Here is a 9,531-nt window from a genome sequence, read left to right on the forward strand (position 1 = left end):
GGAGTATTGTGTGCAGTTCTGGGCAACACATTCCAGGAAAGATGTGTACAGATTGAGAAATTCCAGAGAAGAGCAACAAAAATGATTAAAGGTCTAGAAAACATGACCTATGAGGGAAAATTGAAAAAAATGGAGTTTGTTTAGTCTGGAAAAGAGAAGATGGGGTGGGGGGGCATGTTAACAGTTTTCAAGTATATAAAAGGTTGTTACATTGAGGAGGGAGAAAAATTGTTCTTCTTAACCTTTCAGGATAGGACAAGAAGCAATGGGCTTAAATTGCAGCTAGGGAGGTTTAGGTTGGACATTAGGAAAAAACTTCCTAACTGTCAAGGTGGTTAAGCACTGGAATAAATTGCCTAGAGATGTTGTAGAATCTCCATCATTGGAGATTTTTAAAAGCAGGTTAGACAAACACCTATGAGGGATGGTCGAGATAATACTGAGTCCTGCCATGAGTGCAAGAGACTGGACTAGCTGACGTCTCAGGGTACCATCCAGTACTATGATTCTATGATACCATAACTCTCATCAGACCTTACACACTAATCTCCCCAACTCACTGTTGTCATAATCTGTATCTAAAAGGTGTCAGGTAAGGTATCATATGCAAATGCATAACATGATAGTAATTAATATTATTGTGTGACCTCTGTACGGGAAGTATATAAATAATAGAGGTGTACTGGAAATATGTTCTTAGTTAAATATGTTCCTAGTTAAAAGAATGTTGTTTCACCAGGTAGACACTGTCTTCAGTGTAAATTAAGAAAGCTAAGAGCAACAACAATGACAAGGACAATTACTTGTAAGATAAACAAAGCCATAAAATGAGAAATGGGGGAAGATGACCAGTTAATAATATCAACAGGGAATATAAGCTGCACCTCCAGGAGGACTTTCTGCCTCTTATAATAGGATAAATGAACATGGGGAAGATATAACTAGAAGCAAAAAGCCATTTGGTTATCGATTACTGGATGGACACAAGTCCCTTCCTGCCAGCAGGTCGAGCAAGGAGCCCAGAGAGGGGAGGAAAGGAGTTGGCCCGAGCCTCCCCCTGCCCCAGCAGGGCTCTTGCCTGCTCCCTGCCAGCCGCTCAGCCCATCTGGTTTTCTCATTTTGGCCTCTCCGAGCCCTAGCAGTCAGCCAAAAGGGCAGAAGCCACCCTCTCCAGCCAGGACACAGAGTGGCCAGCATGGGGCTTGAACCCACAACTTTGGCTTTATTAGCACCACGCTCTAACCAGCTGAGCTAGCTGGCCCACGGGCAGCCCCGCCTTGCCTAACCCTTTTGGAAGGAGTCACCGGCTGGCTCAGGGACGGTGTGGCCTCCAGTATGGTATGGTTGGATCAAGAGGGGGGCTGCCAAGCCAGGGGAATTAGCTCAAGTGGTAGAGCGCTCGCTTCGCATGCGAGAAGCAGCGGGATCAATGCCCACATTCTCCAGCCTGGAGGGGGCCACAGTACCTTCGCTTGCCCTGCTTTTAGAAGCCGTTGACAGTCAGCGGGATGAGCTCCTCCAGTGGCCTCCATCCCTCTCCTTGCTTCCCTTGGCCTCCCAAGAAGCCAGCCCTTGCGGAGCAGGAAAGCTCTTTGTCCCCAGCCCTTCTCCCCCTTGCGCTAGCTGGGAGGCCAGAGACAGTTAGCTCAACTGGAAGAGCGCGGGAGAAGTACCGAGATCGATACACATCTTCTCCAGCCTGATCTGCTGTAGTGTGGGACCTGCCCCTTTCTTGCTGAGCTGTCACTAGAGCACGATCCCTTTCCCACTCCCTCCCTGGCTCCCTTCTAGTCTTCACAAAGCTGATTGGCTGGGAGGGAGTGCCACTCAGATACAGACTTACTCACATCCCAGGGGTCCATGAAGGCAATGAGGAGATGGGCGTCGGGGGCAGGTGATACCAGCTCAGCTGAGAGCATGAGACCACACAGCCTCCTGATCTCAGCCAGCATGGCAGCCGTGGACCAGAGCACACAGACAGCTTGGAGAAAGCCACAGTGGGGAAGGGCTGCGTTGGTCTGAACAGGGAGTCTGCGGGTGTCTATCCTGGCGGAGGCAGGGTCGTTTTGCTGTATGCTGTGCCAGGGGCCAGGGAGCCCGTGTGAGCCCCGCTAGAGTTCCTGAGCTGGGCCTGCTCCTGGCTTTGCTTGGGTTAGAGGAAAGTGGGGAAGATAAGAACGGCCCTCCTAAGTGAGACCACTGGGCCATCTAGCCCAGTATCATGTCTTCTGACAGTAGCCGATGCCAGGTGCTTCAGAGGCAATGGCCAGAGCAGGCAAGCATCAAGCGATCTATCCCTGCGTTGTCTTCTGACGTTTGGTGCTCGTTCCAGGGTCTAAGTCTCACCCCCCGACACACTCCAGGGAGGGAGCCTTGGTGTTTGTGCCGAGGCTCGTGGCTGGGACTCGGGCCCCTTCCCCAACTCTGGGTAGCCCCCCATCTCAGGCTGTGGTCTGCTTAAGGCCACAGAGGCCTGGCCTTTTTTGCCTGGTGCCTAGGAGACAGGCCAGCTGTGGGGAATTAGCTCAAGCGGTAGAGCGCTCGCTTTGCATGCGAGAGGCAGTGGGGTCAATGCCCACATTCTCCAAGCAGTCGACTCAGGGCTCCTGGTGCGCATGCCAGCTGACTTTTGGCCTTGCTGTCCGTAGCAGTCAGGCCGAAAATCAAAAGCCATCCTCCCCAGGCCCACAGCCACCCAGGGGCTCCGTTAGCACCACACTTTGACCAGCTGAACTAGGCAACCCACGGGAAGCTTCTGAAGGTGTGCCCCTGGTGCGGGCTTGGAGGCAAAAAGCACCTGGAAGTTCATCAGCTGTCGCAAGAAGCGTGAAGAGTAGGAGTAGGGACGGGGCGGTAGCTTTCCACATCATCGCAATTTGGGCAGCTTTCCATTCCCCCTTTCTCTGTAACGGCCCTCCCACTGGTTTCATTTGCGGAGCTGTACAATTCTGGCAGGGTGGCCATTTAGAAATCTTTTCCTTTCTTTTCTTTTTAGATCGGGAGCGTTAGGACGCATCGGGTGCTTCAGTGTGTGTGTGTTTTCCCATTCGGAGCCATTTGCAAGTTTGGAAGGCTGGCCGAAAGAGGAGTATTTTTCACCAAAGAGTTGGCTTTCTGCACATGTAGGACGCTTCGGGTGCTTCAGTGTGCACGGGACTTGGGGGAGCGGCGGGAGAAGTGCCGAGATCGATACACATCTTCTCCAGCCTGATCTGCTGTAGTGTGGGACCTGCCCCACTCCTCCCTGGCTCCCTGCTAGTCTTCACAAAGCTGATTGGCTGGGAGGGAGTGCCACTCAAATAAAGTATTATTCACATCCTAGGGGTCCATGAAGGGAATGAGTGGATGCTCTCTACAGCTAGATTTGCACACCTTTGGGTGACATTGTTTGGGCACATTCAGAGCACTGATCTAAAGTCCTGTATCCTGTCACACATTCAAAATCCCCAAGCACTCAAAGAAGGACATGGTCTGTTCACTATTTTGGCTATAGAGAACAGAGACCACAATCTCAGCTCCACCACGTTACGGGGTATGCTCCCCACATTTGCCCCAAAGGGGTTAACATAGGCTTTATGGGCCAAGTAACCTACTATACTGTAAACCAGTGGATATTTAGGCTGAGAGGAAAGCCTTTATCAAGTGAAGCTCACCTTTCCTGGAAGAGGTGGGGGTTTCTATATATGCAGGAAGGAAGGCTGTAGTCACTCTCCTTGCGACACAAGGTAGAGAAAAGTGTTTGGATCGAAGGGGAAGGGTTTATTTAGTAGACCTAGGAGATAGGGGATTAGCTAGAAGGGTGGAGAATGTTAGCCTGGGATAGTCAAGTTGGGAAGTAGTGCTGGGAAGTTTCAGAAAGGCCTGTGCTAGTATATACCTTAGCTGATGGATATGGGGCCCCTAGGCTGGAACCCAGTGTAGTGGCCAGGCTTGGGTTCCCCTACCAAATACTGAATGAGTGGCACAATCCAGGCAGTGAACTTGAAGACTGTCCAGGACCATTCATTGAAGTCACTGAGTGACTGGCTCAACCAGGGCAGCGAACTTAAGAACTGTCTGGGACAGCCTGGAGGATTTTGATAGCACCCCCGGAAGGGGACGACTATTGGGATTTGGCTGGAGGGCTAAGCCATGAAGATAAACCATGAGGAGTAAGAAAAGGACCACAGAGAGAGTGAGATGATGAGCTAAGGAACCGAGCGACGAGGGCATCAAGCTGGCAGAGCTAATCCCCAAACACGGCCAGAGGGAGATGCTCTGGTGGTGAGTAGAGGGGTCTCTGTGACATATTACCATAACAGACTCCTTCCATGTAACTGGAATATCACTTTCTCAGCATCCCAGTACTGAAATGGAGGGAGTTGTCTGTGGAATTCCCACCCCAGAGTGCAGCATCAGTGAAGAATATCACTTCCTGAGATTTACACAACTGTCTCTCCATTGATCTTGCAGAAAACCAATGCTCCCATCCCTAACATAATTGTTGAAATCAAGACTGAATGCCAGCTGATTACCCAAGCCCTGCAAGAAGAATGCAGGTGGCTTGAACAAGGAAGGGAAGGAGCAAGTCTGGATACCTACAGTGGGGTTCAAGACATTTCCTAGGCAGCTTACCATATCAGCAAAGAGTCAGAGTCAGATTTCACCCCAGCCATCACTGTGCTTTTTCTCTCGTTCCAGATGACTCCAAGTCTGGGGCAATGATTTCTCATGTTATGGATGTGATAAGAAATGCTTTACACCACCTAAACCCATGCCAAGTGCCTGTGATCACGGTGGATCAGCCCCTTTTCACCAAAACCAAAACAGATACAGCGGCTCTGGCCTGCTGGCTGTGGAGAGGAAAACATTGTCATTGTGCTGGGTGGTCTTCATCTGGCAATGAAAAGTCTAAAGCTGACTGGAGATTGACTAGAAGATAGTGGATAGATGGAAGATAGTCTCCCCAGGAACAGCTGACTACTTCTTGAAATTATTTCATGTCATCCATACAAGGTGTGCCCAGCAGTCTGTAAACCTTGCTCCAGAATTCATACACACAGTATACCCAAGGTGTCAGGGAAGATGAGGTCTCCATGGGGTATGATAAATGCTGTGACAAGAGAAAACTAGAAAACCTAGTGTTCTGCTTCTTGGCATACCACACTTCATCTGGAGCGTCTTGTATTGACTTATTTGTTTTCACTCCACCAGGCAAACTTGGCTCTCTACATTGAATTCCTTGGAAAGCTGTCACCCTGGTTCTGTGTTTGATCGTATGTATTATGCTCATTGTGTGTCGGTTCACCTCCAAGACATGGTAAACCTTCATACAGTGCATCCAGGCAGAGCTAGAGATTTCCTAAAGGGGGACTTCACTGTTTGGAATAGACAGCATGTTTTCTCTGCAATTGCACTTGATCCAGCTCATCCACAAAATAATAACAATCAAAGGGAACGGTGGATCTGTTGGTCTAACAAAAAGTCCAGAGACCCTTCAGTGCTGGATGATAGGACCAGAGGTGGCCAGGTTCACAGGAAAATTTGAAGCAGTAGCAGAGAAAGGAACCACCCAAAAAGGTTCTAACACAAAGCACAATGAGCAGGTGCAAGGTGTCCAGGCTTCATTTGTACAACATATCCAGGCACTTGCTGAGATCATACAACCCCTTCTCAGAAGAGAGTGTAGACTTAGTCAAACTGAACACCAAAGACATTGCAGTCCCCCTTGTCATTGTCTCTGGTAGGGAGGTTGAGAATATAGGGCAGCAGAAGTTACCACATTTGTAATAGAGACTGCAAGAGAAAATTAAGCCATTCACAGAGCCTATCAAGTGAAGTGAATTCCCCTTGTTGAGGCAGACCTCCTGCAAGGGAGATCTCTAAGACCAAATTGCAGCTCTCCCCCTTGAAAAATGACTGCTCCCTCTTCTCAAAAATGTATATAGCTTGCCAAAAACATCATGGCCACCTGGACGATATTTTTCAGCATGAGAATCAGGCATGACCCCCTTCACTGTCTCAGATGAGAAACTATGCCTTTGGAAGAAATCTGATTTGCTGTCTATTCTGGAGTGCTATGTTAAACTGCAAGCTACAACTCCAGCAACTGATGTCATATTTTTTGATGGGGCAGCTCTTGCAAACATGTTGAAACCTGTTGCTAGCTATACATTTGACTGTGCTATGAACGTTTTTTTTCATTCCATACCTCAAGACACAGGTGTGGCATTATAGAAGGATGGACCTAGTGTAGGATGTTTACATCGCTAACAGTTTCAAGGCCCAAACCATAAATAGGAGAGGAAATGGAGTCCAGGAGTGCCATGCCTTACATCCCTCTACCACTAAACTGGCAAGAGTTTCTGTGCATCAATGAAAATGAATTCTTCAGCTTCCCTGCAAAATATATTGCAAAGTTGTCAGTAGAAGGCAAAAAGGTAATCTCCACAGGTCATCAAGATGTAAGCTGCAACCCTGAACATAATACTAGCCTTTCCTCATGCAATCATGAGGAAGCAGATACCAGAATGATACTGCATGTTGCTGAAGAATTCAGTCAAGGATGTACTAAAATTCTTATATACGCAGTTGACACAGATGTAGTAATCCTTGCTGTTACATATGTGCAAAAGCTTCAGATCCCTGAACTGTGGATTGAATGTGGGATTGGTCAACACTTAAATATACACCTCTACCCCGATATAACTCGACCCGATATAACACAAATTCGGATATAACGCGGTAAAGCAGTGCTCCGGGGGGGCGGGACTGCACACTCCAGTGGATCAAAGCAAGTTAGATATAACGCGGTTTCACCTATAATGTGGTAAGACTTTTTGGCTCCCGAGGACAGCGTTATATCAGGGTAGAGGTGTATATACCTGTTCATGACATAGTTTATTCTCTTGGTCCAAGCAAGTCAAAGCTTTATCAGTGTTTCATGACTATACTGGTTGTGATACAGTGTCTTCCTTTGCTGAAAGAAGAAAGAAAACACTTGGAAGGTATTTCTGCAGAAATGACTCCTGCTTTCATGGGTTTGCTTGCTGCACCGCAATCTAGAGCTGATGGAACTATGTCTCTACTGGAGTGCTTTTTGGTGCTTCTGTATGATAGGGCAAGTGGCACAAACAGTACTGATGAGGCCTGGAAGTGGCCCTTCAAACAGAAGGGGAGAGCTATAGAATCCCTTTGTCCAGCCAAAGTTACATTGGTTCAACACTGTAGGTGAGCTGTTTACCAAGCAGGATGCTGCTGGGGTCAGGACTTGAACCAGCTCCTAAACTGTCCTCCCCTAAAAGATGGGATGGGTTGGGTTGAGAGCACCGATGGATGGAGTCCACTGTGGACAACTGTTCCAGAAGCCAATGATTATTTTTGTGAACTCCTATGATGTGGCTGCAAAATGGGGTTTGAGGCAAGATCCAAGTATATCAAGGCAGTTTTGAGTTGCACTGCCCTGTGCCACTGTGGTGCAGAATGTAATGTTTGAACATACTGAAGACCACGAGAGTCTTTCTTGTTTCTTATTTTGTTTTAGGCTCGTGTTTACGTAAGCTGCCTTTTCAATCTGTTTGAGACAAACAAATACCCTTTTATGTATAGATCAACCTGAAATATCATTATTAGCGATGAGAAATGTAACTTTCTGTTCATGAACAGAAACTTGTACACTTAGTGTGATATTTTGCTATATAATTAATTATTTTAGTAAATTCTCCCTGGTGACACACTACAGAATATGTTAATTCTTAATATTTTTGTAAATTCTCAAGCCATCACAATTCATTGCTTACATTTTTAGGACACCTAAGACAATATGAATATAAATGTACATTAAAAACTACCACTGGGATGGTTTAAAACCATAAACAGTCAGTATTAGAAAAGCATCAGTAACAAAAATGCAGTCTGAATTTAAAAAGGTCTGCCACAGACAACAGGGCAAGCTTGGGCAATGGCCCGTGTCACGGGACGCCTGGTGTGTCGAGTGGGGCTGCTCCTGTTGGCACAGGCTGGGGGTGGTATACCCTGTCACACGATTGTCAGGATTCCCTGTTGGGTCAGGCAATTTCCATAGCGGTGACCCAGGGTCCCGGCAGGGCGGACCAAACACCCAGTCGCTAGCCCCCAGAGCCCCTTGAGGTGGTGAATGATAGCAGTGGCATGGCCTCTGACCCTCTGGGCAGGGCAGAGCAAACAGACAGTCTGCAGCCCTGGGGTGGGGAAAAGTGAACACTCAGTCTCTAGTTAGGGCCCCTGGGAGCCACATCTAGTGGCAAGTGTGGGGAAGGGGAACCTGGGCCCACACTCAGGGCAGTCCTTAGGATTTATGGGGCCTATGCAGTATTATTAAATTGGTGCCCCTATGCCTGACTTGCTCTTAGCAACACCTATCTCCTAGAACTGGAAGGGACCCCAAAAAGGTCATTGAGTCCAGCCCCCTGCCTTCACCAGCAGAACCAAGTACTGATTTTGCCCCAGATCCCTAAGTGGCCCCCTCAAGGATTGAGCTTATAATGCTGGATTTAGCAGGCCCATGCTTAAACCACCAAGCTATTGGAAAACTTGCCACATGCACTTCATTAAAAACAGTTTAATTGTGCTGCCTTCACCCCTAACCCCTGCACTTCCCTCCCACCTGTGCCCCCAACCCCAGCCCTGCGCTGCCAGCATGCCCCAGCACACCGCCCCCCCTGCCTGGTATCCTCCACCCCCTTATACCTAGCAACTCTCATGCCCAATGGCCCCTCACCCAGAGATCTCCACCACAGATCCCTATGCCCAGCGATCTGCCACCCACAGCTCCCCCCCCACTGCCCAGCGCCCCGCTCACAGCACACACACCCCTCAACTGCCCAGCACTCCATATTCCTGAGGGAATTCAGCATCAAAAAAATAAATTCTGTGTACAAACTTTTAAAATTCTGCAAATTTTGTCAATAAATAAATGTGGAGGCTCCAGCACAGCAGTGGCAAGCACAGGCCACTGGCTGCATGGAGGTGGGAGATCACCCTGCAGCCTCCCCCCACTCCCCTCCTAGGATAGGGACTTGGCAGTGAGATACCTCTGTGTGCATGTCAAAAGGCCACAGGGAAGCATTTTACATGATGGCCGGGATGTCATCCATGACCCAAAATCCATTTGAATGACAAAAAAGAAATAGCTGATACCAATGGCTGAGTCCAGCCCTCATCCAGGCCCTTGCCTGCCACTGCTCTGGGCCATCAACTCCCAAATGGCCTTTTTGGCCTTGGCTACACTGGCGCTGTACAGCGCTGCACCTTGGTGCGCTCAGGGGTGTGAAAACGCCCCCCCCGAGCGCAGTGAGTACAGCGCTGTAAAGCGCCAGTGTAATCAGAGCCTGCAGCGCTGCAAGCTACTCCCCTCAGAGAGGTAGAGTACATACAGCGCTGTGAGAGCGTGGCGGTGCAACTACACTTGCGCTTCACAGCGCTGCCACGGCAGTGAAGTCCCGAGTGTAGCCAAGGCCTCATTCTCTCTAAAATAGAGCATTTCCCTCTAATCCTGAAAATTAAAGAGATGCT

General features: G+C 48.6%; 1 non-coding gene across 1 annotated transcript; it reads right to left on the bottom strand.

Moving 5' to 3' along the window:
• Positions 1 to 1,187: 1,187 nt before the first annotated feature.
• TRNAI-AAU (transfer RNA isoleucine (anticodon AAU)) lies at positions 1,188 to 1,261 on the bottom strand. The gene has a single exon. It is a non-coding gene; the product is annotated as a tRNA-Ile (tRNA).
• Between the last annotated feature and the right edge of the window lie 8,270 nt (positions 1,262 to 9,531).

The sequence above is a fragment of the Emys orbicularis genome, chromosome 5 (assembly GCF_028017835.1).
Source record: "Emys orbicularis isolate rEmyOrb1 chromosome 5, rEmyOrb1.hap1, whole genome shotgun sequence".
Lineage (NCBI taxonomy): Eukaryota > Metazoa > Chordata > Testudines > Emydidae > Emys > Emys orbicularis.